The sequence below is a fragment of the Pelobates fuscus genome, chromosome 1 (genome assembly GCF_036172605.1).
Source record: "Pelobates fuscus isolate aPelFus1 chromosome 1, aPelFus1.pri, whole genome shotgun sequence".
Taxonomy (NCBI): Eukaryota; Metazoa; Chordata; class Amphibia; order Anura; family Pelobatidae; genus Pelobates; species Pelobates fuscus.
In genome coordinates this window covers 393,580,173-393,590,374 of record NC_086317.1, presented here as the reverse complement: position 1 = coordinate 393,590,374, position 10,202 = coordinate 393,580,173, and the positions used below count along the sequence as shown (strand labels likewise).

Below are 10,202 nucleotides of genomic sequence, written 5' to 3'. Positions count from 1 at the left end.
TTTAATACATTGAAACAAAATGTGGTAGGCATAACAAAAATATATTTTAAAAAAGAGAGAGAGAGAGAGAGAATGGGGGGAGGGAGTAAGACAAATAGGATGAGTTCAAGAAAGAAAAGGAGAGAGAGAGAGAAGGACTGAGTGACAGGAAGACCTCATAGAGGAGGACTCGTGTGTGTATTTAAAGGCAGAGATCTCAGCTCAGACTCCTGAAGGCGGCTCACAGCTCTACTAACACAGAGGAGCAGCGTGACACCAGCACACAGGTAGAGTAAGCTTTGCAAACTTCATTCTCTCCATACAGGTGTCTGGGGCTGGGGAGCTGGAAAGGGGAGCTACTTCAGGAATGTAGCAGCTTTAATCCCAGCAGTGCCAGCATAGCTTGAGTTTGGAGCAAACTGCTGAATGTTTGGGATATTTCAAAACCTATATATCGCATAGTGCTATTTATTAAAAAGATTCTCTTTTACATGTAGAGGAAAAGTTTATTAAGAAACGTTGTTCAGATCATTTTTATTCCTGGTTTCCAGACAGAAGTTCGAAATTCCAGGAAGTTCTTGCACTTGGTAGCATGATGAGCTTCTAAAAATGTTAAAAAAACAACAACATTATATTTAACCTTGTATTGTCCAAGACAAACCACATGCAGATTAATTTGACAAAAAATTACGATTTTATATATATATATATATATATATATATATATATATATATATATATATATATATATATATATATATATATTATATATTATTATTATTATTATTTCTTTTTTTTTTTAGTCTGTAAGTGGCTTGTATTTGGCAATCAAAGGTTAAATATAATGTGCTTTTACTTTTCTTGAAGCCTTTTCTCGTTGACCATTATTAAATCACCAGACTGCTATATTCCTGAAAACTATTCAATTTACAATTGAATTAATTGATTTGATTTGTGTATATGTGTATGTATATACACTGTATCTGTGTACCTCCTGGCATTGTATGTTAGAATAGGAATAGGTGAAAGTATACATTGCCATTTCTCCAGAAAAAAAAGACAGATGATTAAAAGATTTTGGTAACATAGGCAGCAGTGGGAAGTACTTTACCATTAAGCTTAATTAACAATGGAGGGTAATTAAAAATGATGTAAGTGCATATATTGTTATATATATTTATCTACTGTAGATAGATGGATGGATAGATGGATAGATAGATGGATAGATGGATAGATAGATAGATAGATAGATAGATAGATAGATAGTTAGGTAGATATGATAGATTTGCATGAAGGTTTAAAGACTAGTATTACTAACTTTCAAATGTGCACTCAAGCTTGCTTGCTGATTATTTTTTGTTTAGATTGTAATAGATTGTAAGCTCTGTTACTTTTTTTTTCTGCTTGAAATTTTCTCATCATCTATTCCTGTTTGTCCTGTGTGATGTGCGATTGGTATATACAAAAAGAGGCTTGATCTGAAATCATATTGGAACAAAGTCTGTACAATAGGACGATACAATTAATTTCTAAATAAATTAACAAAGTTGAAGAAAATTAAAACCTTCAGCTTTGTCTAACTGTTCATATATGAAAAGTTAAAATTCACCTTAAGGACTGTTAAGGAAAAAAAAAGGGAACCCTTTGATTTTGATCTTCCACTGTCATTGTTACATGTAATGACCCATACAATTAACATGCATACTCAATTAATATAATTTATATTACCTGCACACACACTAACTGCAGGGCAGTATATAAACAATGTAGGCTTATAGGTGGATGAAGGGCACATGTTACTTTTGGACAGTATTACTTCGCAAATAATTGTTTTACATCAGAGGTGTTGAATTGGGCTCCTCAATTACAATTATTTATATAGTGCCAACATATTTCTCCCCATTGTAAGATAAGCATTAAATTCAAACAGAACACGTATGACATACGGGAACAGTAGACAAAGAGGGCCCTAGGATCCTCAATCCTCCTGTTATTGGACCAATACACTTATCATTCCAAACCAGCCAGTGACACATCTTGTGCATAAATGAAACAGCTGTCAAACACTAAAGTGCGCTCAAGTCTTCTAGATTATCGTTTTTATTTGTATCCGTGGCCTTTGGGTGGAAATAAACCAAGACATTGTTGTGTGTGTGTGTGTATGCAGCTGTGCTATAAACATGTACAATTCAGCTCGTTTGTGCTATTAACTTTTAGCTTTTTTTTTTCATACAGATGTCATATTTTCCTTGGCATGGACTTTTATTATACCCCTGCTTTATATCGAGTTGAAGCTGGCATTATGCTGCTTATATAGACATTGCATTTATGCCCAATATCTCTATTTATGTACTAACAATTATTTACCTCTCATTTTATTATATATACAAATTGTCTTTTAACTTGGAATGTGAAAAAACAGAAACATATATATATATATATATTAGCATCCTGCCCTGCAACTTAAATCTAAACAAGCACATGTAGGGCCATGTAAAGCCAGTATACAATTATCTAGTATTCTAGGCACAATTCAGATTGCTATTCATTGTATATCTCATATCCCCTCCAGTCTCTTTTACTCTCTAGTTTCTCCCTCTGTCAGTCTTTTCTTGTCCCTGTCTGTTTCTCTATCTGTCTCACACGTGCCTGTCTTTCCCAGACCCCAGGATTTTTTTAATCTCGCAATCATTTGCTTTGCCTAGTCTACTTACCATTATTTTACTTTTCCCTTTCTTCGTTAGTCTTTTACATCTTAACTCAACTACTTTCCGCATCTGCTTCCCCAATTTCTCTTTTCCGCTGCCTCCACAATCATTTCCGCTATCATTAAACCTGTCTCTTTTATCCAGCTCTATGAAAAGAGCACAGGAGCATTAGGAATATATATCTGAATTACTAACGCTACAGCCCTGAAACCCCTTGTCAACTAGCCCCCCAACTGTATAAGAATTACATAAATTAAAAAGAAACAAGTTTCACCTTTTCTACAGCTCTAAGTCCCCCTCTACTACCTCTACTACTTGCACAGGTTACATCAGGATGACAAGTCATTTCAATGCTCCTCACAGTGGAGTTTTGGGGAGCATTTGCACCTGCTGTGATGCGCCTACATTTCCTTTAATTTACAATTATTGCACTCATGTGACCATGACGGCACTGCGTATGCTTGAGCTGCGCTTCCAATCCTTCTATTTAGTTTAATATTGCGTTTTGGGGGATAAGGTAGAGTGGCCAGCTGAAGGCACTATAACAACTTCAGTAAGATGAAGTGGTTAAGGTGCCTACAGTGTTCCTTTAAATGTGTTGGCAAAAGTGCATTCATTTTGCTGCAAGTATGTGATGAGTTGTATGTTAGTATGTGGAGGATGCATGTGCATGTGTGTCTATATATCGCATTATGCAACCCACCAATAAAAAAAAATGATGTGGTGGGTTGCATGCAAATGTGACATTTTGATGTGTTTGGGAGGAGAGAGGGGCACTTAGGGACACTCACTGCTACTATTATCCTTTTTTTTAATTATTCTTTATTAATTTAAGTATAGTTTAATTACCCACCAAGATAGATAATCCCTTGTGTTCTGGGGGGTAGAGCATGTTATCCTCCAATGGTTACAGATCACTTTTATTGCTCCATCCAATCCTGAACTCCTAAATGAATGAGTGTGTGGGGCAGGTAAACCTGCTCTACATAAGATTGTGAGGGATCATTGATAGTGAAGTGCACTTGTCATAAAGTACCGTCATTTGGGCTGGCATTGTATGCCCTGAGTACCTGACATAGATGCACAGTGGAAATTTTCAGATTGACAAAATACATTTTGATTTGTCTAAAACAAATTTCGATTTGTTGATTCGTTTCGGTTGAAAATTCGTCGAATGGAATGCCATGCCGGCAAATCTTTCTTTGGTTTAGAAAAGTAGATGAATCCCTAATTATGTGGCATCGCCATCTTTAAGGATATTAAATTAGGGCGGAAGCTGTGTTTTAGTATCCTTTAATATGATAATCCCACATAAGGATACCAAATTAGGGATAGATGTACTAAGCAACTGAAAGAGCAACATTAAGAACAGGATTTTTCCAACTATCTGAATTAAATGGTATCTTTATGTGGGATTGACATATTTTAGAGTACCAATTAGGGAGCTGTTTACTAGATATAGCTCCCTTATTTGTTATCCTTAAATATGGCAATCCCATATCAGGATACCAAATTAAGGAACTATATACTAAGCAGCTGAAAGATCAAACTTAAGAAAACACTTTTTTTTCATTGTAGTCTTTCAGCTGTTGATTAGATTATTCTCTAATTTGGTATTCTGATATGGGATTGCCATAGTTAAAGATATGAAATTAGAGAGCTATCGAATAACCACAACAGCTCCCTAATTTGGCAGTGGTACCCTTAAATATGGATTGGTATTCCCAGCAATTAATCCATTGATTAGTTCATTCTTCCATTGTGCCATTCGGAATTTGGATGTACAAACTGATTTTCGGCCGAATTGCAATTCTCATGAAAACAAATGCCCAAGTCTGATAAGCACTTAAAAAAATGACTATATACTGCAGACAACAATGATCCCACATTGAGTGTGCTAATAAAAGATACAAACTCTATGTGGATACAGTAATGTTATTTTCATTTAAGGCATATGTAAACAGAGAGAACTTAACGTGCAACGTTAATGCGTGAATATTAAAACGTAACTTTTAATGATAAATTTCTAATATGTAAAAACTGGTGAGAGTCAACACCCAAAAACACATTTGGGTGTTGACCCTCACCAGTTTTTACATATTAGAAATTTATCATTAAAAGTTAAGTTTTAATATTCACGCATTAAGGTTTCTCTCCTGTTCCCCTCACACTTTTGTGCTTTAATTTAAGGCAGCCTTAACAATGTGAAATATGATTTTGTTGAATGTAAGCTATTCGTACTATTCTAAGGAAATCCCTTAGCAGGATTTTTCTGTATCAAGCGTAACTAAATAAACTGCTGTCTACTTTTATAATTATTTTGACACATAAAGATAAAGATTTTTCTTTTATTATTTCTCCCTTTTTTTTACATTTATTCTGCTTGCATTCTTTAACATTTCAGAAACATCTAGATTAGAATTGATGTTATGTTTTTTTATATGAATTTTTTCCTTAAATTAATTGATTCCTAGACAGATTCTTACTCTGACACCGTAAGAATTATCTATGGGATTATGAAGAATCACATTACTTTTAATTTTGGATCCAAATCAATGTTTTTATATTTGTAATTCAAACCTTATTAAATATAATCAGCAAATGGAAAATTCGATTAAAATGCAAATGCATCAATATTTTTTTTTTACTTACTAATGAACGTGATAAAAATATAACAGAACACAATTACATAATGATAAATTGTGAAATCTATGAAGCATGTAATAAATAAAAAAAAATACATCTGAGTGAAAACAGAAAGGGATGCAATTTCCTCCATTTTTAAGACACACATCACATGTTCAAATTAGTGGACAGTGTAGTATTTATACACCACATTCTGCAGGTAGTAAATCAGGTTCAAATCAGTTAGGAAGAGAATCCTGCAGCATATACATTCTACATACAATAGGGCAGCATTTTCACATGTTGCCAATCAAAGTGATGAAATCATGTGTCCAATAAAACACGGTGGCTATATAGCAACCCAACTGTTATGAGAGTCTTATCAGGGGTTTAATCTCTATGCCTTGAGGGATTTTAGAATATGATGAGACAAGTTTTCCTAAAATCATTTCTACTTTAGCACTAATTTAGATGGTAATAATGGGCCAAGCTGACTACAAACTTTAATGCAATGGTTCAAATTATCTTTCAAACGCAAAGAAAGTACATGGCATAATTTTAATTTAAAATTAGCTCATGATCCATTATTCTATTAAATAAACTCAAGTAAAATCTATTGTACTAAAAAGATTCAGTAAAATTGCACAACATCAAAGCACCCTCCATTGGATTGGAGATGGCATTATTGCTACTATAACAATCTTATGATATACACTTTTTCTAATGTTCTCCCTTCTATTTTTCACTTTAACACTAACTTCTCTCATCACTAAAATATCCCTATCCTTTCACTCACCTGTCCCTAGCAACACCATAATTATTACTTCCACCTTACTCCCCTCCCCTCTCTATTCATCTCATGCACTCTACACATACCTTTCCAGCCTATCTCCACCAACTCCTCCCAAATCCTCTACATACATACCCTCCTACAAAACTTTCAAATCCTACTCCCACCTTCACTTCCTTTCTATCCTTCTGCTCCTAGCTGCTGGTGATGTCTCTCCTAACCCCGGCCCCCTCGCAACAAACTCAGCACATACTAACCCAAGGATCCACACTAATCTCATACCCATCTCATGTTCCTCTAAATCCTCCTTCAATACTGCCCTCTGGAACGCACGCTCTATTTGCAATATAACTAAATCCACTGCTGTCCATGACTTCTTCATCTCTCGTTCTATAGATTTACTAGCCATAACAGAAACCTGGCTCTCCCCCTCTGACACTGCCACCCCTGCATCTTTGTCCTTCGGTGGTCTCCAACTTACCCACAACCCAAGAAACTCTGAATGTAAAGGTGGTGGTGTTGGGTTTCTCCTCTCCCCTCACTGCTCTTTTAAACCTCTTCCCACCCCCCCTTCTCTCTCTTTCCCATCATTTGAAATACACTCAATTTGCCTTTTCAAACCCTTCTCTGCTAACATTGCTGTTATTTACCGCCCCCCTGGTTCCCCTCTTCTCTTCCTTGACCACTTTGCTGCCTGGCTACCCTATTTCCTCTCTTCTAACATTCCATCCCTAATTCTCGGGGACTTCAATATTCCTATAAACCCACCTTTGACCTCTGCAGCCACCAAACTACTTTCCATGACTTCCTCCCTCGGGCTATCGCAGTGGGCAGATTCTCCCACCCATGTAGCTGGCAATACCCTTGACCTAATCTTCACTTATGCATGTACAGTATCTAATATCTGCAACACTCCATATCCACTCTCTGATCACCACCTCTTATCATTTGCTCTCACATACCCCCTCACCCAAAAACCTCAGCCTAACCCCCCTCAACTCAGGAGGGACCTTAATTCTCTTGATCTCCAACAGTTGTCAGCTGACATTGATTCACAACTGCTGTCCATCCCTTCCCTCTCCTGTCCTTCACAGGCCATCTCCATATATAACTCTACTCTTACATCTGCCTTGAACACTGCAGCGCCACTCCAAACAAGCACCTCGAGGAGGACCCGCCCCCAACCATGGCATACTAAATCAACGCGCTACCTGCAAAGATGCTCCCGTTGTGCTGAACGCTCCTGGAGGAAGTCTCGTACACAATCAGACTTTCTCCATTATAGATTCATATTGTGTTCATACAGTGCAGCCCTTGCCCTTGCCAAACAGTCCTATTTTTCCACTCTCATTAGTTCATGTTCCCGCAACCCCAGGCGTCTCTTTCACACCTTTAATTCTCTTCTTCGCCCTGCTGTGGCCACCCCCAAAACTAACCTTACTGCTGATAACTTCGCATGTTACTTCACTGACAAGATTGAACAGCTAAGGAAAGAATTCTCCCCTCCTTGCCTTTCTGTTTCTCAATCACACATAGATCATGCCTTTCCTACCCTTCAGACATTCTCCCCAGCTACTGACCAAGAGGTGGCTGCTCTTCTTTGCTCCTCTCGCCCCACCACTTGCCCGCTCGATCCTGTCCCATCTCACCTTATTAGATCTCTCTCCACTTGTCTCGTGCCTTCTCTAACACACATCTTCAACTGCTCGCTCTCCTCTGGCATTGTCCCTGCTGACCTTAAACATGCCACTGTAGTACCTATACTAAAAAAACCATCCCTCGACCCATCCACCCCCTCTAACTACCGTCCCATATCCCTGCTCCCTTTTTCCTCAAAGCTTCTGGAAAGACTTGTCTTCACCCGTGTGTCTCATTTCCTCAATTCCAACTCTCTCCTTGACCCTCTTCAATCTGGCTTCCGCCCTCTCCACTCTACAGAGACTGCCCTTATCAAAGTTACTAACGACCTAATCGCAGCTAAATCCAAAGGCCACTACTCCATACTAATTCTTCTTGACCTCTCAGCGGCCTTTGACACCGTTGATCATGCTCTCCTTCTTCAAACTCTTCAATCGCTTGGTCTCTGTGACTCTGTCCTCTCATGGTTTTCCTCTTATCTCTCCCAACGCTCATTCAGTGTCTCCTTTTCTAATGATACCTCCTCCCCTTGCCCTGTCTCAGTTGGAGTTCCCCAAGGCTCCGTCCTTGGTCCCCTTCTATTTTCTCTTTATACTGCCTCTCTTGGCAAACTTATTACCTCTTTTGGATTTCACTACCACCTGTACGCTGATGACACCCAGCTATATCTCTCCTCCCCGGACCTCTCCCCTGCCGTCCTGCAACGTGTCACTGCTTGCCTTTCTTCCATCTCTGACTGGATGTCCTCCCGCTTTCTGAAACTCAATCTCTCAAAAACTGAGCTCCTTGTCTTTCCTCCTCCTAATACTGATCCTCCTCTTTCGCTCTCCCTCCAAGTTTGTGGTACCAACATCAGTCCATCCTTGCAAGCGCGCTGTCTTGGCGTCATACTTGACTCTGGTCTCACCTTTGAGCCTCACATCCAGCATGTTGCCAAATCCTGTAGATTCCATCTTAAAAACATAGCCCGCATCCGCCCCTTTCTTGCACCAGATACTACCAAGGAGCTTGTCCATGCTCTAGTAATTTCCCGCATGGATTATTGTAACCCTCTCCTGATTGGTCTCCCCAATAGCCGTACTGCACCCTTACAGTCCGTAATGAATGCTGCTGCTAGATTGATTTTCCTCTCTAGTCGTTTCTCTCACACCTCACCCCTCTGCCAGTCCTTACATTGGCTTCCTGTATGCTATAGGAGTCAATTCAAGGTACTAACTCACACCTATAAAGCACTGAACAACTCTAGCCCCTCTTATATCTCCTCACAGATCCATAGGTATGTCCCTTCTCGGTCTCTCCGTTCTGCCCGTGACCACCTCCTGTCCGTTGTCCGCACTCGTACGGCCAACTCGCGCTTGCAGGACTTCTCGCGGGCGGCTCCCTTCCTATGGAATAGCCTGCCTACCGCCATCAGACTCTCCCCTAGTCTTGCATCTTTTAAGAAGTGCCTTAAAACCCATCTCTTTAGGAAAGCTTATGGCCTCCAAGACTAACCCTTACCTCACATACCTGTCTCTTGCCCTCTCCGAAAGGGCAGCCCACCTTATTTGATTGTAAATTCCTGTCCTAATGTGTTTTACACCCCACCTCCTATAGAATGTAAGCTCGTTTGAGCAGGGTCCTCTTCAACCTATTGTTCCTGTAAGTTTATTTGTAACTGTCCTATTTATAGTTAAATCCCCCTCTCATAATATTGTAAAGCGCTACGGAATCTGTTGGCGCTATATAAATGGCAATAATAAATAAATAAATAAAAATGATCCAATGTGGGAAGTTGCCTGGGGGCTTGACAAATATACTGTGCTCGTTCCAACCATTGACCCAAAGAGCATATCATGCATTAACGTAACTAGCACCTTCAAATACTTTTTATCTGTTAACGTTACTTAGATTGCAGACAATATGATGACATCATTGCCCTCTTAAGTAGGGAAACTCGAAAAGATTTATTATAGAGGACATCAATGATGTAATGCAGATCTACAATGTGCCCCCTAGCCATAGTTATATATTATATACTATACAAAGCTTTACATGGTTAAAGGTATTGATCAATTAGTCCATATATGTCACCTATATTTTAACATAAAATTATTTGATTTAATATTATAATGGAGGTCATGTCACTTAGCACATTGGACTTTTTGACTATGATAACAATTGTTCTGTGACCGATTTACCAATATTGTTTATAATTATATCTGTCAGATAGTAATTTGTGTTGCGTTTGTGTACAAAAATATAGATAGCTATTATAACATATTTGGCACAACCGTGATCAATCTTCATTAGCATTGAATTCTGGACACATAGCTCATGCGGGAATTATATACTATTATAGCAATATACAATCAAACTGATGTAATAGACTTGTTGCTATTTAGTAACTTATCCTAAAATAAAACAAGTGGAAGACAGTGACATACTTAGGACTGGACTGAATAATGAAATCTATGGGATAA

General features: G+C 38.5%; 1 protein-coding gene across 1 annotated transcript in view; it reads left to right on the top strand.

Moving 5' to 3' along the window:
- The first annotated feature begins 219 nt into the window (after positions 1-219).
- TAC3 (tachykinin precursor 3) overlaps positions 220-10,202 on the top strand; it is a 45,334-nt gene continuing 35,351 nt past the window's right edge. The window contains exon 1 of the mRNA XM_063444765.1: positions 220-266. The gene's annotated coding sequence lies outside the window, so the exon portion shown is untranslated. The remainder of the gene's footprint in view (positions 267-10,202) is intronic.